The following is a 27,700-nucleotide window of genomic DNA, read 5'->3' on the forward strand; positions in this document are numbered from 1 at the left end:
TATTCAACAAGCATTGGAAAATCCCGCTTTGAGTTCTAAGGAAGCCTCATCTCTATGTACAATACCACTAGGTGATAACCCTAGTGAGGTATACGATAACGATGATATTATTACTTTTGATGAACTTGCTCTTGAGTTTGAAAAATTACACAATTGCTATATTGATGTAAAGAGTAAGTATGTTAATATGAAATCCACTCATGAAACACTAGCTACTAAGTTTAATTTTATTGCAAATGAAAATAAAATTCTTAAAGAATGCAATGAAAATTTGAAAATTGAAAATGCTAGTTTGCTTCATGAAAAACGTGATGCTATGTTAGAAGTAGATAAGTTAAAATCTATGATGAGTAATCTTGTTTATCCTACTTCTAGTAGCAATGCTTGTATGCATAATGATGAGTTGAATCAAATGAGAAAACGAATATCTACCTTAGATTCAACACTAAACACTTGTCTTGCTAATAATAAAAAGCTTATGGACTTATGTGCAAAGTTTAATGTTAATTCTTCCAAGAAACCTATTCACTATGCACATATGTATGACAAAATTTATAAATGTTCTATTTGCGGTCTTAAAGGCCATTTAGCTCAATTTTGACATAATGCACCAAAAATTGACAAACCTATTCATGATTGTGCATCCCATCAAGCTTCTTCATCACATACACATGTACACACACATAGTATAAATCATAAACATGCTCATGTGTATAAATGTGATTATTGTGGTCGTTTTGGTCATTTGGCCATGTTTTGTTTCGATTTGAAAAGAAATTCTCGTTTGCAAAATAATTACAAAGAAAAATCTATTTTTGCAAATGAACCACGTGCATTCCATTTCGGTCAACGTAAACCATTCAAACCTCTACATTGCACAAATTGCAATCGTATGGGTCACGTTTACAATTTTTGCTTTGATCGTATAGGTGCACAAAATACGCCCAAACGGGTTCATAACCCTAGGACCTTGGATTTAAATGATAGGGGTCATGTCCCAAGTTCTAGTGGTACCAAAATGATTTGGGTACCAAAATGATTGTTATACTATTTCTATTTTTATGTTTTGTTTTGTTCTTATTTTGAATAATTGGTTTTTGAGTTGTTAATGACAAATTGTATTTTTTTTGCTAAAAAGAATTATTTGCATGATCTTATAGCTAAAAACATTTATATATATCTTATAAAACTTTTGGTATATTATAAAACAAATTTCTTAAAGGTTCAAATTAAAAATTCTTTCAAAATCTTGTTTTTAAGTTGCCTGTACTTTTTATCTTCTCGCGGTTGACCGACCCGGTCGACCGACGAAGTCTCTGTAAGTTGTTTCGGTCGACCGCGTCGGTCGACCGACAGAGAATATTCAGCAGCGATTTTTTTTATTTATCGGGTTTTGGTTTTTATTGGGTATCTGCTTTGAACCCGAACTTGTCACCACCATTGATCTGATCTTTGAACTGATCCTAGCCCCTTGTTTCATCCCTATCTAAGACCCGACTCCTTATTTTCTTCCCCAATTCGAAATTTCTCCCAAATCTGTCGATTTTGGTATCTATCGGTCGACTGCATCTATTGATCGACTGCGGTGCTCTCATCCTCATTCGATCTCTGTCAGATTTTGTGGGTAAATTCTTCCCTTATCTCTTGTTTTCAGTGCTCTTATGTTTATACTCTCAATCTAGGGTTTTGGTTTGGGAATTTTTACTTATTGTGCTCAATTTCTTCATCTCCAGGGTTTTTAAATTCTGCTCAAACTTCTTTGTAATCCTAGGTGTTTATATCTGTCATCATGCCTCCCAAAAAGAGATCAAAACCTGAGTCTAGTTCATCCTCTAAAAAGGCTTCTCATTATGAAGATTTTCTATTGTTTAAATCCCTAGTTAAAAAATATAGGGAGTTGTGCAAATTGAAAATTATTCCAACCAGATATATCAAATTCAATCACTTAGCCATGTATGACACTCTCACAATTCTTCATGATGTTGGGTTGGCTAGGTTGTTAGATGAGGAAGAAAAAGTTCCCTATTATCCCTTCTTAGTTTATTTATTCTATGCCAACCTGTCTATTATATCCTCTGCTGATGGTCGTCAGACCATTACTTCATTTGTTAAAAATGTTGAAATCTCTTTTTCTGCCAACAAACTTGCGGGGATTCTGAAAATCCCAACAGGTGATGTTGACCTCATGTCGGTTGAGCTTGGTGATCCAGCTGTAAACCAACTCATGTTTAAGCCCGGTTGCTCTTATCCTATGAACAACAATTCTCTCAATCCAAATGCCAAACTCATTGCTAGAATCGTTGCTCAAAACTTGATTCCTAAAACCGGCAATTTCGATCACTTTGCTTCTGACAAGATAAATGCTGCGTATGCCATATTTGCCAAAATTAAAGTAGATTAGGCAAATGTTTTTGTCAAAAATATGGCATTAAAGCATGTCAAATTTCTACCCTTTGCCTCTTTTATCACCCTCATCCTTCAACATTTCGGTGTTGATCTCACCAATGAACCCAAAATTGAATCTAAGAAGGATTTCTTTGATAATGTCTCTCTTTCCAGAATGCATATTTCCTTTTCTGATCTCACTCAGTCATCATCCTCTCGTTCCCGGTCTAGAGCTTCTTCCTCATCCTCTTCTGATATTTGTGACCGTCTGGATCGTCTTGAGATTCAGTTCTCAAATGTTCAGAAGAAAGTCTCAACTATCCAAAGGGATGTTAGGACCATTCTTTCATATTAGCGTCAGTCTCTCGGGATTCCGGATGCCTCTTCTAGTTCCGAGTTTGATTCTGAGGAGGACCCTGCTGATGGCTCAGGCTCTTCTGATGGTGATGGTGATGGCGATGGTGATGGTGATGATGATTGATCCTGCAGCTTATTGGAGCTCTTTTATATTGATTCCCATGCTTTTTGTGATGTTTTTTTTTTGTTGTAAAACTTGATGTCTATGTTTTTTGTTTGAGTGTAATAACTCTATATTAGTGTGGAACTATGTGACTTTTTATGTATGGTTTGCTATCTTGTGGAACAAGCTATGTTTATGCTAAACCATGTTGTTTCTATATGCTTAAGTGATGATTTGTGATTTATTATGTTAGTTTATCTTTTCTGTGATCAATGCATGGTTGAAACAATGTTCATGTTTTGTTTGTGGAATATAAGTTGCTAATGATGAGTTCCTTGATTTATATATTGTTTACGATTTTTTTTGGATAATTGTTGTTTAGCTCCTATATATGTTCTATAGATGTCATTTATTCAATTTGACAGGGGGAGCTTTTTGGTATACTTTTTTATTATCTGTGCTTATATGCAGGGGGAGCATTGCTCCTAATTTGTTTCTTTTTCCCTTTTTTGATGTTGTCAAAGGGGGAGAAAAATCCACATATGGTTTACAAATTGATTCTTTTTATATATGGTTTATGTGATATTTCATGTATGATTTATTTATGTTTGGCTCATATATGGGTTATCTGTTTATAATTCATATTCATGTATAAATTGTTTGCCATCATCAAAAAGGGGGAGATTGTTGACCCTATAGTTTTGATGATGATTTGTCAAATAATTTATCGCTAATATATTCTCTAGTTTTTGTGTTTATGTTTCTCTTTTCAGGTATTTCAACACACGTCAATCAAGCGTTAAAGATTCAAGTTCATTTGTGTGGATTTACCTAGGTATATGTTTGGTTTACTTACATATATTGTATGATTATATCTAAGCTCAATATATGTACACTTAACACGATTTTTGACGTTTTCTATCATATAAACGATTTTTCATCAAACGTTGTTACAATAACTTTCATCTCATGTTTACAGCTCTTTCGTACTTCACTATATACATATAATACATGCACAATATATATACATGTTTACAAGCTCTATGTCAATTTTCATGTTCGCGAAAAACAGGTTTTTTGAACACTTTTCAAAAACAGGGAGTTTTCACAAACGAAAATTGATTTTACAAAAATTCCTTTTCAAACATGTTTATCATGATTTTTTGAAGCCCACGTGGCAGCGTGTCAGAAATAGAACGTGTTCTGACGTGTACAAGCAGTTAAACCACGAAAAAGGTGGTTAAAGGTCGTGGGAGAACTGTTTCAAACACGTATGAACGTGGGTGTAACTGCCCCTTTAGCCGCGGCAGTGTCGACTGCCGCGCTCTTTGGGCCGCAACAGTGTCGACTGTCGCGCCTTTAGCCGCGACAGCATCAACTGCCGCGCCTAAAGAGACAGTTGTGGATCGGTTATTTCTTCAGTTATCGTCTAAGGAGGCTATAAATACCCCCCTATGGTCATCATGGACAGGGGCTGAGCATTTCCAGAGCAGATTAGAGTAGAGAGCCTTGAGTTTTGATGAATTAGAGCAAGAGAGAGAGTCTTCCTTCTTCACAAACATCCTCAAGAAGCTTCTGGCGAGTCCTAGAGATCTAAGCTCTGACTTGATCTTTAGAAGAGTGAACATCTTACATCGATAAGATATTCGCTTCAAATTCTTACTTCGATAAACGAAGGAAGAATCATTAAACCCCTCACGGTTCAATCAGAATCTGTGATTTGGTGGTCCACGAGTCAAAGCGCTCCCGGCACAGGCAAAGATCCCACGCAAGCAGCGATCCAAACAACGATCCTGCGTTTGTTTCTCAAGAGTTGTAATTTTTATTTTGTTGTGTAAAAGAAGTCTTATAAAAAGACTATCTCTTTTGAATTTGTTGTAATCGACCGAAGATATAATGAATTCCATAACAAAACCAACTTTTGACGCAAACAATATATACAAGCTTCATGTCAATTTTCATGTTCACAAAAAAAACAGGTTTTCTGAATACTTTTCAAAAACAGGGAGTTTTCACAAACGAAAATTGATTTTCCAAAAATTCATTTTCAAACATGTTTATTTTATCATTTAGAAACTTTCCCCAAAGTTTCACTATTTTTGGATTTGATTTGATATTTTTAATGAATTTTCAAAACAACCCCAAAACCTGTCAATATGCTATATGTCAGTTTTCGGTCGACCGGTGCGGTCAACCGCCAGTTATATTTTCCTGAGCTGCTCGCGGGCGACCGCACCGGTCGACCGAGAGAACCTCCCCATCGGTCGACCGCCAGCTTTAAATTCCTATTCTTTGAGTTTTTGATCTTAGCGGTCGACCGGACCGGTCGACCGCCGAACTGTCAGAACTCAACAACGGCTAGTTTTGTACAGCTGTTTTCAAACTGGTTTTTTGGTCTTTTACTCATGTTTTTGTTGTTGTATTAGGGTGCTATATATACCCCATTGCTGCTCTTCTTCTACATATTCAAGAAATCTAAGTTTGGTGTTTAACAAAATATTAATTGTGTTTAAGAGCTATTTAAAGTTGATTTCATCAATCCGTTTTCAAGAAAAGTTTTTCTACAACAAGAAGTAGCTTTCAAATCCCATTGGAATCATCTCTACTGTTCTTCTTGTTTGAGAAGTCTTCTAAACTCTTATATAGCTTATTATTTCATTTTCATTTCATTTAGCTATATTTATTGAGTTTCATTCACTGTTATCACACACACTTGTTGAGCTTAATATTTTCATACCATATAGTGTGGGTTGTGGTGTATGATTTAGTGAATGTGAGCTTCATTGTGTTCTCACTTGTTATTTGAGAATAAATCATAGTATTTAGCTTTTATTTGTGAGAATCACTTGTAATACACTTGTACACCGAGAGAAGTGTGAGGCGAGACACGGGGTCGAATCCAATAGGAGTGGCGTCGATTGACGAACCTAGGAGAGGTAGTAATCGAGCACTTGAGGAGGAGGACACGGGGTAGGTTCATACACTTAGTGTGTAAAGTGTGATTGCATAGTATTTGTGTAGTGTGAGAGTTTTCGGTGATCTTGTAAACTGAGTGTGTAGAAGTTCCGGCTTCCAAACCGGATTGTGATAGTGGATATCTCCTCGAGGTGAGGAGCGGGGACGTAGGTTGTGGTGACCGAACCTCGTAAACATATCTTGTGTTTGTGTTTTGCTTAGCGTATATTTTATTCATCATAATTGTTCATATCCATATCATATTTCTTCTTGCAAGATCAAATTGATCAACATAATTTTAATTAGCTTTTAATTGGGATTAGATTAGCATAAGACCCTAATCATCCCCCCTCTATGGTCTAATAGCCTATTGACGGGATCTGCTATGATGCAGATCTGAAACTCAGAAGGCGCAAAGTGTTCCAGCAACCAGCTTTGGGAGCCTCCTCACAACCACCTACTAATGAATGGGTTCGTGTCAAACGAACTCGTTTAACTCTTGAGGAGTGTATCCATAAGCACCACACACTGTTAGCGCGGACGAGGATCCTTGTACGGAATACACAGGAGTTACAGAAAGGAAAGGTGGTCAAAAAGCCACCAAGATCTAAGCAAGTTTGGATGCTAAAGGCCAAATCAGCGCCTAAGGCAAAAGCATCCGAGACTGCTTTCCGGCCTTTGTCAACTCCAGATCCCGCTCCTATTGCTCCCGCACCTCCGGTGAAGCCCTATGACAGCGTGAATCTTCCCAAATCTAGAGTCTCATTGAAGGATCGCATCGGTTCTCTACCCGAGGATCGAGGAAAAGCGTCTGTTAAGGAAAGCTTGAGACCGTTGAAGGAGCTTCGAGCAAACATCCGGACTGGGGGTCGTACGCGACCTCCTAACAAATTAATTTCTACAACAGCCCGCTTGGCGGTGCGTGTAGAAAACCAGGAGCCCGTTAAGGTTTCACCCTCACAAAGGTGTGATTCCAAGCGTGTGACTCCTGTAGACGCCAACAAGGCGATGTTTACTCAGAGGAAAACACGTCAGATAGAAGAATGCGTTATACCTGAGAATTTACGTAAACAGCAGATAGGTTGCTCTGACCACAACGTCGATGAGTTGTACTATCGGGCTGAGAGTACGAACAAATCTCGAAAGAGAAGTACCCGGGAAGCGGACTCTCACTGTCCGTGTATCAAACTTATCAGGGCAGTATTATCAGCGTGTAGCTGCCCCAAGACCGCTCCACAGAGGGTCTCGGTATTTGAGAGGGTCTCCACTGAAGCATCAAATCCCAAATCAAGGCGTTTTCACAAAAGACGATCGGTTGTTCGAGATGACGAACTCCTAACGGTTACTATCAACGTGGTCGATAAGGGGAAGTCTCCGATTAGTTCAAATAGCTCCAACCCCAATTTTTCTCCAGGAAGAGAAGTCAGTTCAGGAATAACCCAACGAATATCTCAGCTTCAGCTAGAAGCCGTTGGACATAATGATTACCAGGGAGTCCGTGAAGGAATTCATTCCGATGACGAACTCTCGGATTCTTATTCCGCAATCGCCTCTGACGATACAACGTCTAGCATAGGACAAGCTCGGGAAGTGTTCATGATCAACACCGAGCAAATAGCTAAAATCATTGAGGATGCTCTAGCCAAGCAGAAAGAAGCATTCAAAATCGAAATGGAAATGACTATGCAGAAGATGAGACAAATGCACGACCAACAAATCCGAGCTTTGTCGAATCAACTAGGTGAGTCCATCCATCGCAGCACTGCTAACCAAGTAGGTAACGATTCAGATGTGGATGAACACAACGCTGGGGGTGGTTCCGCCAAAGATAATAACACTGGGGGTGGAGGATATAGATGAGGACGAAAAGGAAGGATCTCGAGAGCAAAATTGACGCTCTAATGTCTGCTCAAGAGGTAAAGAAGACCGGCATTCCGTGTCCTTACCCGAAAGAGTGGGATTCGATCCCGTATCCGGCGAAGTTTAACCTGATCAACTTCACGCCGTTCGACGGGAAGGGCTCACCCACTCAGCATCTAATCTACTTTAAGTCTCACTTGGGCACGATTTCTGGCAACGAGCCCTTGATGGTGCGGTCATTCGTTGGCACCATTCGCGGGCCTGCTTTCGATTGGTATCGCCGTCTCAAGCCCGGAAGCATCAATAGCTGGGAGGACCTAAAGAGCATATTCCTCGCTCATTTCTTCGATGATGACACCGAAATGTCGATCAGGACACTCTTCTATGAGAAACAAAAAGATGGAGAGTCGGTGGATACCTTCATCAAACGCTTCCGCAATCAGGCAATGAACTGCAAGGATCCTGTCACGGAGGAATTCGTCTTGTAGACTTGTCATAACAATTTGTTCATTAACATCTTGGACATTATGGGAGTAGAGCCGCTTAATACCTGGGAAGAGTTGAAAGTGCGTGGAGAACAGGCCGAACGTTTCCTCAGAAGGAGGAAGGTCGAAAGAAGCCAACCAATGGCTAACCCTCTGAACCCGAGTCTCATTTTCCATGATGAAGGGAAGGCACCTACGACGGTTATTAATGTTAATCAGACGTCGCAACAGCAGCCCCGAAGACAGCAGAAGACTTCGGATTCGAGGCTCCAAAAAGAGTACTCATTCAAGGACGAAGATGTTCCAGCCATCTTCGAGACCCTTCTTGAAAACAACAAGGTTAAGCTGCCACCCATCACAAATCAGGAGGAAGCTGACAGTATTGCGGATCTGAAGTACTGCGCATACCACAGGAGGATCCTTCATCCCACCAAGGCATGTTTTACTTTAAAGAATATCATTCAGACCTTAGTTGAAGCCGACATCATAACATTAGGATAAGCAAAATAAGAACGACAACACTCCGACAAGTATACGAGTATAAACTGCTTCTTAATACTCCAATGGGTATATGAGTCTAAACTATTCCCACTCTTGACGGGAAGTTCCTGGAGAATTTTTACATGTAATATTCTTAAGGATAACCCGATCATGTAACTGAATACAATGGTAAACCCAACTTCACAAAGGAAGCTGGGGGTGGATAATTTATGTAACAGAAAGTTTCCAGAAGAATGTTAAATGTAATATTCTTAGGGATAACCTGATTATTATGAATAAAGTGATAAACACTAAACTTTTACTGTGATTTCTGAACACTCTTTTGCTGAGACGAGATTCGATCACTTCATTGGATCAATCTTCCCTCACAAAACTCCCATTGGTGTTCGACGACTCATAGTCTTCCACTATAAAATCCCTCACTGATCAAATTTATTGATGGTGGGTCCACTAAAATTCTTTCTGGTTTAATCCATTCAAACTTCTGTTATGTCCGTGCACTCAACACTTTCATGGTTAGAGTCCGGATATAATGCTTGGAATTTTAATCTGTCCATCCTTGACAAATTGTCAAACCCCTTCTTGTTAAGTCCCTATCACTTAACATCAGGAACCCCATTTGAGTGATTTGTACAAGTCAACACCCCCACTATGATTCGTACTCCCACTCCTACTGTCCACCTGGTCAAACCTTTCTACAGTTAGGACCACAACCAAAATCCCCTCTCGATTCCTCCAATGAACGAGAGATCCACTTTCAAATTGAACGATCAAGCCTATAAAAAGGTAAGATCGTCTCAAACCTCCTACTTCCACTGCTTCCTTGGTCAAACCTATAAAAGTTAGGGCCATAACCAGATTCTCCTCTCGATTTCTATCATGAATGAGAGGTCCACTTTCAATTCGAGCAATCAAACCTATAAAAGTTAGGATTGTCTCTAACTTCACTTAGTTAAACCTGCAGATAGTTAGGACTAAGATTGAGTTATCCCTTTCGATAAATGAAAGACTTCCATCTTTTCCTTTTTCAGCCAAACCTATAAAAGTTAGGGTCGAAATCGGAATTTTCCCTCAATAAATGAGGAACTCTTTTCTTGGATCAAGCAACCAATCCTATAAAAGTTAGGGTTACTTGAATCTTTCCGATTCTCGGAGTGGAGATCCCACTCCTAGTTTCATCTTTCCGGATTCTGTGGGTGGAGATCCCACTTCGAGTTTCCTTTCCAACTGAAGATAGAATATAAAATTCTTCCTCTTCGGTGCCGGAAGATAGAATATAAAATTCTTCCTCTTCCATTTTGGATTCGTCTTTACCCTGAGAAAAGACACAATTCTCAACTTCAAATCCGTACATTCTATGCACGGGGAACTTTATCTCGACTCCTAAATAGAGATAAGCCTACGTCTAACACACGTTGCCGGTTTAGTCTTTCACCGATTGAAAAAGACACCAGAATCCAGTCCGGGGAATTTTATCCCGAAGCCTAAGTAGGGATAAGTAAATGCCTAACACGCGTTGCCGGTTAGTTCTTAACCGTAAAAGGAATGAAAGCCCACATATTCGACATTGTGGCAGGTTGTTATTCATAACGCCAAAATCCGTGCTTCACACGTACGGGGAACTTTGTCCCGAAGCCTAAGTAGGGATAAGTCAGCGCCTAATACGCGTTGCCGGTTAGTCTTTGAGCGTAAAAAGGACAGAAGACCACATATTCAATATTATGGCAGGTTGTTATTAATAACACCATAATCCGTGCCTCACACGCATGGGGAATTTTATCCCGAAGCCTAAGCAGGGATAAGTCAACACCTGACACGTGTTGTCGATTTAGTCTTTTACCGATTGAAGAAGATACCAGAATCCGAGTCTAGGGATTTTTATCCTGAATCCTAAGTAAGGATAGGTCAGCGCCTAACACGCGTTGCCGGGTAGTCTGTTCCCGTAACAATGGCAAAGTCTACGTATTCGAAGTCATAGCATCAAGTCTAAGGGAGTTCATTCCTTTAGCACAACGTCAAATTCGGAACGGACGTAAACAATCCGCTTGCTAGCCCGACTCAAACGGTAGTCGATAAAGGCACATCAAATCCGTTGATGGCTGAGGATTTGCCAAAAATCCTAAGTCTACGTCTAACACACGTTGTCGGGTAGTCTATTCCCGTGAGAAAGACGAAGTCTACGTATTCGATATCGTAGCACTAAAAGAGTTAACTCTTTTAGCACAACGTTATGTGCAGAACGGATCTAAACAATCTGCATGCTAGCCCGACTCAAACGGTGGTCGGTAAAGGCTCATCAAACCCGTTGATAGCTGAGAATTTGCCAAAAATTCTATAAATACGAGTCATTGACGCACCAGCTCTATTAGTTAGTCTCGTGACTTGAGCATCCAACAACTTCAGGATAAGATCTATACATGCAGATGAATCAGCTTTAACAGTTGGTCCTGCAGCTCCGACATTTGGGATCACTGTGCTCCAATACCTTAAGATCTTAAACTGTGTATGCTCCAGCAAATGTATGAGTATAAACTGTGTCAACGTCAAGCGATCCGAAACCCTAGGTCAACGCCGATCAGCGCGTAACCCTAGGTCAACGCCAGTCAACGCGTTACGACTAAAAGTCAACGAACATCGATCTGAAACCCTGAGTCAGCACGATACGACGGAGATAGTCAGTTCTAAGTCAACTCAATGACACGAGCCAAACTCAACTTATCAGTTTTAGACTCGAAACTCCGACGACGGCCAGACGATAAACGCAGCGCCGGAAGGACTTTAGCTATTCGTCATTTAGACTCGAAACTCCGACGACGGCCAGACGATAAACGCAGCGCCGGAAGGACTTTAGCTATTCGTCAAAGCATCGAATAGACTGAAAATCGAAGGAGCCAAGAGTCGAAGTTAACTACAGGTCCTTTATACCAATCGAAGGTTGGACCAATCACATCCAAAGTATTTCAGCCTCTTCTATAAAAGAAACGAGTCTGGAACACTTTGGAGGGGGTATCTGTAGGCATCGAAAATTACCTATAGGTCTCCACGAACAGCTCAGCGCTAAGAAAAAATAATGAAAGTTACTATCCGGTTCACAGAAGCTTGATTGATGTCGGTGAACGCTTGAAGTGAATCGACGAACTACGTGAAGTAACGGAATTTCAGAATAACAAAGACACGAACTGATCGGGAACCTCGCGTCGTTCACAAATGATGAAATACCCTTCGTGTCTCATTTATTCCACAGATGATCTAATCATTGGAGCTTATAGAACTCCTCGTCGGCTTTTCAACGCACTTTGAATTGCTCAAATCCGAGTTCGGATGAAGAAGTTACGGCGAAAACGGACAAATGTACAAAACGAAACGTCTCAGCCTGAGTTGAGACACCCCGAGGTGTCTCGGCACAAACGAGACACCCCAAGGTGTCTCGGCCTCGCTGAGACACCCAGGGGTGTCTCCAGGCCTAAAAACGGGCTTTTGTGCAGTTTCAACCACCCGAACTCCCCGGCCTGGCTGAGACACCCTGGGGTGTCTCCAGCCCCAGAAATCCGTCGTTGTGCGGTTTTAATTGCCCGGATCTCCTGGAAACCTATAAATACAGCCCCTGGAGCCTCTTTTTTCAGCTCTGTAATTCTCGAGCGTTGGCGAGCCCTGCCGGATTGAAGATCAAAAGTGCACGAATTTCAGAGAGGAGGAGGAGTAGAGATCTGATCGAGTTCGTCGGCATAAAGAAGAGGAGCTCGTCAGATCTGCAGTTACCCGCATCTGTTCCTTAGGATTATCCCGTTGCGGTAATCCTAAGAAGAGCAATTATCTCGCCGTTACCGAGATAAGCGCTTCTGCTTCTAGATTCCTTCGCGAATCGACGGAGTTCTGGATCTGATCTGATTGTCAGGTAGTCCACAGATATCAACGTCCCCGTCACAGGCCAAGATCCCGCGTAAGCAGAAGACCGATAAACGATCTATGCGCTGTTTGAAGAGAATTGTATTTTTTTTGTTTTCATTGTGTAAATGTCTTATAAAAAGACTAATTTTTGTTTTCGTTGTAAACGTCTGAAGTTTGTAATGAACACCGCAATGAATCAAACAATTTTCTCCGCAAACAGTGGGTTTAAAATGCTCGATCGAGAGAACCCACATGTTCACCAAAATCTCCCTATAAAAGGAGGAGCAAGCAAATGGGGAGATGCTCGATCGAGAGAACCCACATGTTCACCAAAATCTCCCTATAAAAGGAGGAGCAAGCAAATGGGGAGCTCGAAAAGGAGCAAATTTGAAGTTGAAACCAAAATCTCCCTATAAAAGGAGGAGCAAGCAAATGGGGAGCTCGAAAAGGAGCAAATTTGAAGTTGAAAACCGTTCTCAGTTCTTCAGTGATTCTTGCCCTTTTCCACATTGGGATCATTCTCCTCTGTATTTAGTTTACTTGGCTGCTTGCCCATTTGGTGTTTGATGTTTTGCCCAAGTGAACAAACACTTTCAGGTTAGATCCTTAGCTATCTGGTATCTTTCAGTTAGATGTTATAATAACCTATTCTTTTGCTAGAAATTGAACTTAAATTTGAAGAGAGAAAAGCTATACCCATGTTATTATTTTGAATAAAAATGCAGATATTGGAATGCTTATAGTTTAGTGAAACTGAGGAAAATTGAGCCAAATGAGGATACACAAATTGGAGAGATAGGAGTCATTTTATGGAATTAGACAATATTTTGATGCAAATTGAACTATCCAACGACTGGTTGAGGCTAAACCATCTTTTTTTTTGTTCATGTAAGCAAGGATTATTTAGTAAAAGGTCAGATTTTGGCTTATGAGACTTTGAAACCATGAGGAATTAAGAATATTTGATATTCTTCGTTATTGCATATCATAACCCTTTTATCAGAAAATTCAATCCAGTTATAGTGGTATCATTGTCTATAAATCAATTGGCAGCTAAAAACTATGAGACACTTATAAGGTTTCCTCATATTATGTTGGTCTTTATCATTGCTCATCATACATTTGTTAAATGTTTAAGCTTACTTCCTATAAAATTTAGTTGTCCCCAATGTCAGCAGGATGCTAATTGAACTTTTATTTTTATGAATCTCAGTCATTCCTAACCATATACATTTATGCAAGAAGAAGCCTACAACCACATATATTTACCTATTTGGTTGTAATTTATGCATAAGTGTACTAATTCATATCCGATTCATATCCATTTATCGAATATCCGTTTATATTCATGACCATATCCGATCCGATTCTCAAATATTCGAACAGTATCTGTTTCCAATAAGTGCGGATATGGTTAATGTTTTTTCTTACCGAAGATGATCCGTATCAGTATCCGTTTATAAAAAGCGGATATGGATATGGTAAGTGTAATATCTGAATTGTATCCGCTCCGATAACACCCCTAATGGCCGCTGACGGATTCCTAAGGACTTAAAGCTAAGTGGGCTGACCAGGTTTCCCCAGTTACCAAAAAACAATGTAAAATGTAATTTGAAATAATGTTGATGAATGCCAAAAAATTTTGAATACAGACTTGTGCATTTAAGATCATTCAAATAAGATGTATCAGACACCAACATTTGCAAATGATAGGTGTTGATGTTCGATATCACACAGACTATTAATCCAGAAGAGGATGCTTACGGGGTGATGAAGGGGATCTCTTCCTTTCCCGACTTTATGTCTGGCCACTGAGTTAGAGTTTGCGATCTGCACAGAAGAAGTCGTGAGAGGGCGGGGTGATGATTCCCCCGTGGTACCTCCGACGATCAAGTCAGTTGATGAACTTAAGCTTGAGTGGAGTAATAGAACTATGTGTTCTTATGTTATGTGTATTAGAGATGATGATATCTTAGATTTAGATCAGGAGAAAAGTTTAGATTGCAAACCTGCCAACTTGTCCCCTCTTTCTTATGGCGAATAGCATATGTATTTATAGAGGATGCCAAAGACGGATTGGTCACTTTATGAGTGTATTGTAAGACGGTGATGAGGGGTGAGCTGGAGGTTGAGTCACCCTTGTTGGCCTTCTTGTTTTGATGATGTTTAACAAACAATTTATTACTAATGTTGTTTGTTTAGTGTTTGTGCATTCCTATGTTTTGTAGACAAACAACGTTGTTGGAGGATGGATGGAATTGCGCATTCACGATCATATCAAATGGAGGTTGGCGGAATGTCGGTGAAGCCTTGCTATTCAAAGTTCAAGATCCAAGTTCAAGCTTCATCCGCGAGATTACCAAGTAGAGCTTATTGAAGACCAATCAAGCTTGGGTAATTTAGTTTAGGATTTATATTATGTGTGTTAAGTACGTTAAGCTCAATATAATATACACACACATTATGTTGGTTTTCATATATATATATATACATACAAGTGTTTTAGATTTTTGATGTTTATATATACATACACTGTATTTGGTGTTCTAAGCTCAAATATTGTATTCTCTGTTTATAGACTTTTAAAATCATCATATACATATTTTATCAAGTCTATATAATCATTGTGGCCAAAGTTTCAAAAAGCATTGTTTATGTCAAACATCAAACTTCATGTATATCACTTTTTTCATGGTTTGAAGCACTTTTGCAAAATACATGAGGATTTCAAATATTGGGAAATGGAAAATTGGAAAATTCTTTTTTGTAACATGTTCGAAAATATCATTTGCAAACAATATTTCTTCAAGTTCTTCATCAAGTTGTGAATTGATTTGTTAATGTTTAAAGAATTTACAAATTCACGTTTCGTTCGTGCCATGTTCGATGCATAGTTTTACAAACTGATGAGTTTTTCACAAATGAGAAAGTGATATTTGAAAAATTCTTGTCTCTGACTTGTTTATCTACATGTTTAGAAAATTTGCCTGCCAGTTTTTACTATTTTGGAAGTTTGATTTACTGGTGGGCCTGAATTGATTTTTACAAAAATCGTAATATCACAGGCAGATTTTCAAGAAACTGTATTTGCTGTGTTTCAATTATTTATTTCTCTGCACTGGGGAAATTACTTTTTCAGAAATTCTTTGCTTACATGTTGTTTATACATGTCTAGAACCTTCCCTCAAAATTTTCAAATTTTTGGAGGCTGGTTTTACTAATTTTTAACGGCGATTTTATAAAATCAGGATGTATCTGCTACAGTACCTCCGGTCGACCGATTTTGCCGCCGGTCGACCGACGGACTGTCTGGAAATTTCCTCCGTTCCTGACCTTGTTTGCAGTCGACCGCGATTTTCTTCGGTCGACCGCTGGAGTCCCAACGGCTCTTTTTAGAGCCGTTGCAGCATGGTTTTCGGGTCATTTTGTTGGGGTTTTTGGCTGAGGTTTTGGAGGCTATAAAAACCCTCTTTGATCTCAGTTTTCAGGTGATCTAAGAAGTTTTTAACAAGGGTTTTAAAAAGAGTTTAAGATTGTTTAAGCTTGTTTAAGGGTTTCGTTTAAACTGTTTTGGTTTTCACAAGTGGAGGAGATTATCTTCTTGTTTGGGCTCCAATCTCCATCTCTCCATCTTGATCTAGAGAAGTGTTTCTAAACTCATCTAGCAATTTATTATTTTGATTATAATTTCCATAAGCTAGATTTATATTTGAGTTTAGTTTAATTGTTTTATTGATACTCTTTGTTCACACACAACCTGTTGAGCTTATTGTATTTACATTCATAGTATAATTTAGGGTTGTGGGTTTGTGACATTGAGAGTGAGCTTAATTGAGTTCTCACCTTGTTTTGAGAACAATCATTTGTCATATTTGTGCTTATTGTGAGAATCACTTTGTAATACACTTGTACACCGAGTGAGGAGTGTGTGGTGAGAGTCGGGGATCGTCCCAAGAGGAGTGGCGTCGGTTGACGTGCCTAGGGAGAGGTTGTAACCGAGCACTTGAGGGAGACACGGCTAGGTCCAACACTTAGTGGGTGTAGAGTGTGATTGCAAGAGTGTGAGTTGTAGAGTTTTCGATTAGCTAGAAAACCGAGTGTGTAGAAGAAGTTCCGGCTTCCAAACCGGATTGTGTTAGTGGATTTCTCCCCGGGAGTGGGGAGCGGAGACGTAGGACGGAAGGTCCGAACTCCGTGATCATATTGCTTGTTTGAGTGTGCTTTGGCGTTCATTCATATTTATGTTCATATCTTATATCGCCATTGTCATTAGCTCATTATCTATATCATCCACTATCTTGTTTACATTGTTTACCCTTGTGTTCATATATCCTTGCATATATAGAAGAAGTTCCGGCTTCCAAACCGGATTGTGTTAGTGGATTTCTCCCCGGGAGTGGGGAGCGGAGACGTAGGACGGAAGGTCCGAACTCCGTGATCATATTGTGTGTTTGAATGTGCTTTGGCGTTTATTCTTATTTATGCTCATTGCTCATTTCGCCATTGTCTCATTATTTATATGATCCACTATCTAGTTCATATTGTTTACCCCTTGTGTTAGTTTATATATCCTTGCATATATATATATTTCATCATATAGGATATATCTCATTGTTTACATTGCTTATCCTAGCTCATAATTCTTGTGGTATTTCATACTTGCTAGGATAACTTGTTAATTAATTTTAATTGGTATATAATCGGATTAGATTAGCATAAGACCCTAATCACCCCCCCTCTAGGGTCTAACAATTGGTATCAGAGCTTGGTGCTCTTTGATTTAAGGTCTAATCGCCTTGAGTTAAAGATCCAAGTTAGCTTATTGTGCTAATCTAATTTTGAGCTTTTATTTGTATCTTGCTTGCCTTTTATATTATGGATATGCATGGTTTAGGTTATGCCATTAATATTGCTCCTAGGTTTGATAATTTCCCTTATGCCCAATGGTGTGTTAGATTTAAACTTTTTGTTCAATCTAAACACTTTGATTTATGGGAAATTATAGATGATGCCTATATTGTGCCCACTATGGAGAAATCCAAGTGGAATAAAAATGATCATCGTATGTTTACTATGAACAACATTTTGTTAGAATATTTGCTAAATGCTTTTAACTCATCTATGTCTAACAAGTTTGTTCATGTTGATAGTGCTTACACCTTATGGAAATTAATTGAAGCACATCAAGGGGACTTGGAGGCGATCCAACAAGTTTTGGCGGATCCGGTTTCAAGTTCATGTGGAGCGTCATGCACACGTGCACTAGGCGATAGCCCTAGTGAGGTTTGCGAGTTCGAAACCATAAATGATTTACCTAATGATGAACTTGCTTGTGCATATGATAGGTTAATGCATGCCTACACTAAGTTGCATAATAATTTCATTGATCTTAAAAGCAAGCATGTTAATTTAAAATCCGATCATGAATTGCTAGCATCAAAATTTGATACTATTGCTAAAGATAATGTGATCCTTAAAGAAAATAATGAAAAATTAAAATTGGATCATATTACCTTGAGTTCCAATGTTGCTAGCTTAATTCATGAGAAGAATGATGCCATGTTAGAAGTAGAGTCTATTAGAAGTAAATTTACATCATTTAAAAATGATCATATTTGCTCTACTTCTATTGACAATGCTTCTATGCCTAATGATGAGTTGAACAATATTAAAAATCGCATTTCATCTTTAGATTCAACTCTTAACACATGCATTGTTAATAACAAGAAACTTATGGACTTATGTGCAAAGTCTCGTGCTAACTCTTCAAAACCAAGCACTCACTATGCACATATGTATAGCAAAGTTTACAAATGCTCAATTTGCGGTCGTAAAGGCCACATTGCTAAATTTTGCTATGATGCACACAAATCTTCTAAGATTAATGCTTCTTGTGCATCTCATAAGGCTTCTTCATCATACACACATGCACATGTATCTAATTCCCATCATAAGCATGCTAATGTGTATAAATGTGATCTATGTGGTCGGTTTGGCCATTTGGCAAAGTTTTGCTTTGACATGAAAAAGAATTCTAGTTTGCCAAATGTTTTTCATAGACCACATGTGTTTAAGTGTGATATTTGTGGTAGATTTGGCCATTTGGCAAAGTTTTGTTATGATTTAAAAAAAATATTCAAACTTGCCAAATTTCTTAAGTAGACCACCTTTGTTTAATGATGTTTCTCATTTGCAAAATAATTCTAAAAGACAATCTTTATTTGCAAATGTTCCACGTGCACCTTTTAATGGTCAACATAAGCAAATGCTTCCTTTCCATTGTACATATTGCAATCGGAAGGGTCATTTGAGTAATTATTGCTATGACCGATCCCGTGCACCATATATGTCCAAGAGGGTTCATAACCCTAGGACTTTGAGCTTTAATGATAGGGGTCATGTCCCTAAACAAACCGGCACCAAGAATTCTTGGGTGCCAAAATAATTTTTAAAGTCAAGAATTTTAGTATTTTTTTTCTTTTTCTTGGTTTCGAAAAATGTATTTTAAACTTTTATGAAAACAATTCCTTTTATTGGTTAAAATCTTTTGTTTTCATGATTATTTGATTTGCTTTCATGAGAGGACTACGTTTATATAACCCTCCGTTGCTTTGAATTCATTATACTTCACTTATATGATGATATTTATGTGTTTGTGCTAATGGATCATCTATTCGTGCTTTATAATGTATTCTATGAGTGGTTTGATCAAGTCTTACAAAAGAATTTTTTTGTTGATCAAACATCATTTTTGTTTTAAATGGTTGATTTATGATTTCATTTGGTTGATTTGTTTTCATTCGAAAACTCTTTTTGCATGATTCTCATGTTTTCTCTCTTTTGATTTCATAAATCTATTTTTTATACATGGTTTTAGGCTTGTATTTTTGAGACACCTATTTATCGTAACATATCATTATGTGTTCTCATTATCTCTTGGATGTGAGTGATTTTTGGCATATTATTTATGCATGCTCACATATGTTTGCCATGATATTCATTTCATATATTCCATATGGCATTTTGATAGGGGGAGCAATCCCTATATCCTTCTATGTGTTATACTCACCCATGCATATTGGTAGGGGGAGCTTTCGCTCTCTTATTCTTTTTGTCCCCTTTTTGATGTTGTCAAAGGGGGAGAAATATTGTGAGTATATTCTTTCTTGTTTATATGCATGATATATTATACATCGTATGTTTATTTTCTTTCATGCATATATCCTTTTTGTAAATTGTTTGTCATCATCAAAAAGGGGGAGATTGTTGGCCTTCTTGTTTTGATGATGTTTAACAAACAATTTACCACTAATGTTGTTTGTCTAGTATTTGTGTTTTCGTATTTATTGTAGACAAACAACGTTGTTGGAGGATGGATGGATTGCGCCATAACGACGATATCAAATGGAGGTTGGCGGAATTGTGGAGTGAAGCAACATACAATTCAAGTTAAAGATCAAGTTCAAGCTTCATCCGCATGTGTACCAAGTTGAGCTACAATGAAGATCAAGATCAAGCTTGGGTAACTTAGCTTAGGTTTTATATTATGTGTGTTAAGTACCTTAAGCTCAATATCATATACACACACGTATTTGGTTTCTATGTATATATATAGTTATATATATACATGCATGGTTTTGAGTTTTCATGCTTTGGACACACTTGCAAAATACATGAGTTTTCACAAATAAAAATTTCAATTTGAGAAATTCTTTTTCTAACATGTTTGTTTTCATGTTTATAAACATTTCGCAAAGTTTTATCAAGTTTGGAATTGATTTGTTATGTTTAAAGGAATTTACAAATTCACGTTTTCGTTCGTGCACATGTTCGTGCATGTTTTACAAAACTGATGAGTTTTTACAAATGGGAAGTGATATTTGAAATATTCTTTCTCTGACATGTTTATCTACATGTTTAGAAACTTTTCTCCAGTTTTTACTATTTTTGGAGTTGATTTACTGTGCCTAATTGATTTTACAAAATCGTGTATCACAGCAGATTTTCAGAAACTGTATTTTTGTGTTCAAATATTTATTTCTCTCAACTGGGAAATGATTTTTCAGAAATTCTTTCTCTAACATGTTTTTATACATGTCTAGAACCTTCTCTCAAAATTTCATAATTTTTGGAACTGTTTTACTATTTTTAACCGATTTTATAAAATAAGATGTATCTGCTACAGTACCTCCGGTCGACCGATTTTGCCGCCGGTCGACCGACGGACTGTCTGGAAACCGGTCGACCGACGTTAGTCCAGAAAGTTTTCTTCGTGTTTTTGCTCTCATCGGTCGACCGACGGAATTTTCGGTCGACCGACAATAGATCCGTTGGGCACAACGGCTACTTTTCTGAGGAGCTTTCTGGGGGCTTTGTTGTCCTTTGGCTTGGGGTTTTTGGCTGAGTTGTGAGAGGGTATAAATACCCCATTGTCTTCAACTCTCAATTTATCTAAGAATGTTTTAAAGAGACTTTTAAAAACAAGTTTAATGAGTTTTGTTTAAGGGTTTAGTGTTTGTTTAAAAAGCTTTTAAGCATTTACAAGAGTTTGGTTTGTGGAGCAAATTTCACAAGAGCAAGTGGAGATCATCCTTGGTGTTTGAGCATTCATTCTTCTCCCTCTCTCTTGTCATCTATAGAGAAGTTTCCTTAAACTCAATTCTAGCATTTTATAAGTTTGTTCTTAATTTCATAAGCTAGATTTCATATTGAGTTTATATTGTTTTATCTCTTTGTTCACACACAACCTATTGAGCTTATTGTATTTACATTCATAGTATAATTTAGGGTTGTGGGTTTGTGACATTGAGAGTGAGCTTAATTGAGTTCTCACCTTGTTTTGAGAACAATCATTTGTCATATTTGTGATTATTGTGAGAATCACTTTGTAATACACTTGTACACCGAGTGAGGAGTGTGTGGTGAGAGTCGGGGATCGTCCCAAGAGGAGTGGCGTCGGTTGACGTGCCTAGGGAGAGGTTGTAACCGAGCACTTGAGGGAGACACGGCTAGGTCCAACACTTAATGGGTGTAGAGTGTGATTGCAAGAGTGTGAGTTGTAGAGTTTTCGATTAGCTAGAAAACCGAGTGTGTAGAAGAAGTTCCGGCTTCCAAACCGGATTGTGTTAGTGGATTTCTCCCCGGGAGTGGGGAGCGGAGACGTAGGACGGAAGGTCCGAACTCCGTGATCATATTGCTTGTTTGAGTGTGCTTTGGCGTTCATTTATATTTATGTTCATATCTTATATCGCCATTGTCATTAGCTCATTATCTATATCATCCACTATCTTGTTTACATTGTTTACCCTTGTGTTCAATATATCTCATTGTATATTGCTTATCCTAGATCATATATATTGTTGCATTTCATACTTGCTAGGATAACTTGTTAATTAGTTTTAATTGGCATATAATCGGATTAGATTAGCATAAGACCCTAATCACCCCCCCTCTAGGGTCTAACAACCCTTTGTTATATACGTGTCGGTTTATGAGTGATGGGAGGTCACTTCAATGGTATTGGGAGCCAGCAACCGACAAGTCTTCAGACGGTTGAGGACGGAGACATAATGATGATCATCAAAGGTTAAATAATATTAAGAAGTAATATTCTGGGTCATCCTCAGGAGGAGTGTCGGCTAACCCTGAGTAGCAATCTTTTGATATGAAGAGAGTCGACTGAGTCCGCCTCTCGAGTCGCCTTTGAGGAATGATGCCGACTCGACTGGGGGAGTGACGGCTTGGCTGTCCTTCAAGTCGACTTTGAGGAGTATTGAATCTCTAGAATACTGATTTTTATACCGACTAACACTGCCTTCCGAGTCGGCAGATCGTGTCGGCTTGTCTGGCTAGTCGAGATATCGACTCATCAGATCATACATTTAGAAACAGTTGTACCTCATAACAATTGGTCCATTTTGCTTGGAGTCGGCTTTAGCTGAGTCCAAGTGAAATGAATAAAGCTCTGGACTAAAGTTAGGGCTGCTGATTGCTTTGTAGCATTGCTCTGATTGAGCGAACCAAGTGGTAATTCTTGAGTTCGATATGTTGTGTCGACCCGAATGTTACGAGTCAGCTTAACAACTGGCTCATATTGTGCCTACTGTGGGTAAGATGCTCGAGTCTTGGTCAATGAAGACTGGCAAGTCGAAGTGCTTTGACTCTTTTTGTCGAAGATGATCGGACAATTGAACTCTATGCCTTGGGTTTACTCATGATGATACCACGGTCTTAATGGCAGGATTGTAACTCTGAGGCTGGGCTTCATGCTGGACCTAAGTCTTCATAATCCTCCTATGGAAGAGAGCCGACTGTAGGAGTCGGCCATATAGTTGTGCCTTGGGCTTATCCTGAAAAGGAGCCAAGGGCTTTGAAATCCGACTGATGAGTCGAACGCTTAGAACTGCGAAGTAAGTTGACAAGGGCTTCCCCTATGACCGAGAGACGACTGTGGGAGTCGGCCATAGGGTTGTGTCTTAGGCTTATCCTGATGAGGAGCCAGAGGCTTGAAATCCGACTGAGGAGTCGAACCACCTAGGCTCTTGAGAGTCGACTAGGTTTTTCCAACCCTCTAAGGGCGAAAGGTGAATGTAGGACCCGACCAAAAAGTTGTGCCTTGGACTTATCCTGAAAAGGAGCTAAGGGCTTGCCATGATGGTCGATGAGAGCTGGAGGAATCGAACCATATGTTGTGCTTTGGGCTTACCCTGATAAGGAGCCAAGGGCTTTGAAATCCGACTAAGGAGTCGAACCACCTAGGCTCTTGAAAGTCGACTAGGTTTTCCCATATGGCCGAGAGACGATGGTGGAAGTCGGTCAAAGGGTTGTGCCTTAGGCTTATCCTGATGAGGAGCCAAAGGCTTAGAATCCGACTGAGGAGTCGAATACCTAGAACTACGAAGAAAGTTGACTAGGGCTTTCCTTATGACCGAGAGATGACTGTGGGAGTCGGCCATAGGGTTATGCCTTGGGTTTATCCTGATGAGGAGCTAAGGGTTTGAAATTCGGGTGCCAAAGGTGCGGCTGTGGAGGTCTTTGTGGCTCTGCCTGCCACCTTGTATGCTCGGGTATCTTCCATGTCCATGTATCCATGGGCGTTGGCCATCAATTGCTCAAAGCTGGCGACTGGCTTCTTAGCAAGAGAGTCGGCCAATGCATTGTTCTGCAAGCCTTCTATGAGCGCTGACATGGTGACCGCACTCCCTGGGTCATCGACTTCTAGCCTCTTGGCTTAGAATCTCTTGAAGTAGTCCCGAAGGATCTCTTCTGGCCCCTGTTTCATTTGGATCAGCACGTGAGGGTGAAGCTTCCACTTGGTATCAGCTAGGAAATGGTGGATGAACTTTCGGCTAAGTTGTCGAAAGTTTCTGATGGATCTCTTCTCGAGAGTGTTCCACCAGAGATTAGCACTCCTTGAAAGAGTGATAGGAAAGCACCGACGGAGAATTGCTTCTGAGGCTTGGAGCATACTCATCATATCATAATAATTCTAAACGTGCTCGGAGGGGTCTCCCTCGCCCTTGTATGTCTCTATGCGAGGTATTTTGAATTTCTCATATGGGATATTCATAAAGTCGTCTGAAAGGGGGTTGTTACTCCCAAAGACGCTTGCGTTCGGTCTATTGACTCGATCGTATCCAGAGGCTCTAATGGTAGCCGAGGGGACTGGAGAGGCACGGCGGCATAGAGTCTTAGAGACTGCTCCTTGCGGTTGTAGAAGTCGGCTGAGAAGCTGTTGCTTATAGTTGGGCTTGAGTAGCATAGCTCTGATGAGGTCCTCTAGGACGAGATTGCTCAGCTCTATCTTCAGATCCAGACATGTTCTCTCAAAAAAGAAAGAAGGCCCCACGGTGGGTGCCAAACTGTTGATGTTCGATATCACACAGACTATTAATCCAGAAGATGATGCTCGCGGGGTGATGAAGGATGATGAAGGGGATCTCTTCCTTTCCTGACTTTATGTCTGGCCACTGAGTTAGAGTTTGTGATCTGCACAGAAGAAGTCGTGAGAGGGCAGGGTGATGATTCCCCTGTGGTACCTCCGACGATCAAGTTAGTTGATAAACTTGAGCTTGAGTGGAGTAATAAAACCATGTGTTCTTATGCTATGTGCATTAGAGATGGTGATCTCACAGATTTAGATCAGGAGGAAAGTTTAGATTGCGAACCTGCCAACTTGTCCCCCTTTTTTATGGCGAATAGCATCTGTACTTATAGAGGATGCTAAAGGCAGATTGGTCACTTTATAAGTGTACTGTAAGGCGGTGGTGAGGGGTGAACTGGAGGTTGAGTCACCTTTTGTTATATACGTGTCGGTTTATGAGTGACTGGAGGTCACTTCAATGATATTGGGAGCCAGCAACCGACAAGTCTTCAGACGGCTGAGGACGGAGACATAATGATGATCATCAAAGGTTAAATAATGTTGAGAAGTAATATTCTGGATCGTCCTCGAGAGGAGTGTTGGCTAACCCTGAGTAGCGATCTTTTGATATGAAAAGGATCGACTGAGTTCGCCTCTCAATTCACCTTTGAGGAATGATGACGACTCGACTGAGGGAGTGACGGCTTGGCTGTCCTTCAGGTCGACTCCGAGGAGTGTTGAATCTCTGGGATGATGATTTTCGTACCGACTAACACTGCCTTTCGAGTCGGCAGATCGTGTCGGCTTGTCTGGCTAGTCGAGATGTCAACTCATCAGATCATACAATTAAAAACAATTGTACCCCATAACAATAGAGATACTCATAATCTTATGAAAAGCTCAAATATGGATCGTTAGCAACTTAGTTAGCCTCACCTATACAGTAGTATCGTAGGCTGCTAAACTCAATAATATAATATATATATCATATATATAATATATATATATATAGTATATATATAGTATATATATATATATAGATATTATATATATATAATTATATATATTATATATTATATATATATATATCAGATCAGTTATATATATATAATATATGAGTTTGATCATTCATCGCTTAAGATAATGAATTTTTTTGTCATCATGAGAAAATCATCCATGCATCATAATGTAGGATGCTAAGCTCATATGTATTAATCAATATGCACTGAATTATATATATATATATATATATAATATATTATATATATATAATATAATATATATATATATAGTTATATATACTATATAATTATATATATATATGATATATATATATTATAGTAATATCATAAGAGAGAAAAATGGAGAACTTGGTACCAAGTTGCTTTAAGCAACTGTAGTAATGTGACTCTAATTCTTGTCTCTACATCACATCCTGACATTACCTATATATATATAATATTATAATTATATATATTATATATATATATATATATATATAATATATATATATATATGAGAAAAAATAAAGAACTTGGTACCAAGTTGCTCCAAGCAACTTGTAGTGATGTGACACTAAATCTTCATCACTAGCATCTACATTAATTTTGGTGAAGGGCTATTCTAGGCTTTACTTTGAGTGTGATTAGGGGCACGATTAGACCGACTACTACAGTATTTTTAACAAACTTGATACCAAGGTTCTCCATCTCTGCTCTCTCTCATCGTCTTCCTCTCTCCTATAATATTATATATATATACTATATTATATATATATATACTTATATGTATATATATAATATATATATACTAAGATATATATATATATATAATATATATAATATATATATATATTATAATATATATATAATATAGCAGAGAGAGAGACGAGGAGGGAGAGAGAGGAGAAGATGGAGAACCTTGTATCAAGTTGTTTAAAATAAACTTGTATATATATATATTATATATAAATATATAATATATATAATATAATATATATATATTATATATAATATATATAATGTATCATATAATAGATACTATTATATATGGAAAAGTGAATCTAAGATGACACCCTAAGGCCTCCCAATCTAAGACCGGCGACGTAAATCGATCATCATTTCCTAAAAAATTATGCGATCCGCTCTGTTAACTTGATCTATGCTGCACGTTTAACACCAAACACACCAATTTTGGGGTGAACCCCGTTGTGTTTTCGACCATATTCGTGAGCCGGTGCAAAACGTTCTATTCCAATTCGAACCGTTAAAAATGCAGCGAGTGGAATAAAGGCGTCAAACCGACGGTTCACCCTAAAATATATGTCGTTTGGGTTTAAGAACGTTAGATCAGTTCAACGGGCGATCGTAAACAAATATAGGAAACTGATGTGAATTTAGGCCGCGTCCTAGTGGGAGCCTAGGTGTCACGATTAGATTTCACTTTTTCTCATATAATTAATATATACTATATTATATATATATATATATATATATATATAATATGTATATATATATACATATATATGTATATATATCTATATGTGTGTGTGTATATATGCGTAAATGAGGAATAAGTACAATATGCGGGAGTAATCTCTAATTTTTTCAAATTTCGCAAATTATATGCGAGTTTTCTATAATTTTTGAAGTTCTTTTTTACCTCCTCGAATTAAACTAGAATTAGAGAAATGAGTACAATTTTTATAGTTTTAGTGAAAAGAGTGTCTTCCTTTTGGTGCTATGTGTATAAGTTAGAATATGTTATAATCTTTCAAGTAATGGCTAAGTCGAGTTTAAGATTGCTCGTCTGGGCCATAAAACTTAGAAGGAAAGACAAATATCAAATAAACCTCCAGGTATGTTTGGCAAATCTATAGAATTTATTTTAGCTGATATAACCTTGGCCCAAAATCATATTTTTAGTTTGGTAAATGTTGGACCCAAGTTGAAATAGTTCCTTCTACTTTAAATTATAGACTTTAAACTAGATTCTCTCGTAGGCCAACCCTTAAATGTATCAACTTTGGTCTAGTACTTAAAGATAAACCTAGTCTAGCCTTGTTTAATTTTAAAGTTGCCAAACACGCCCTTACATCCTAGAACTCGAACAAGTATTAAGAATAAGAATTAACCTAAAAATGTATCGACTTGTTATAAATAACACCCTTTAAAAAAGAAAAAACGAGTGTCAAAACCAAAAGCTTACAAGCGTATCCAGCAACAGAGCTTAGACAGTTTCTTAAATTTATATTAGGTCCCAAAAAATCTGAAAAAAAAATACACCGATTCAGTTAAGTTCAAG

This window comes from Asparagus officinalis, chromosome 1 (genome assembly GCF_001876935.1).
Source record: "Asparagus officinalis chromosome 1, Aspof.V1, whole genome shotgun sequence".
Lineage (NCBI taxonomy): Eukaryota > Viridiplantae > Streptophyta > Magnoliopsida > Asparagales > Asparagaceae > Asparagus > Asparagus officinalis.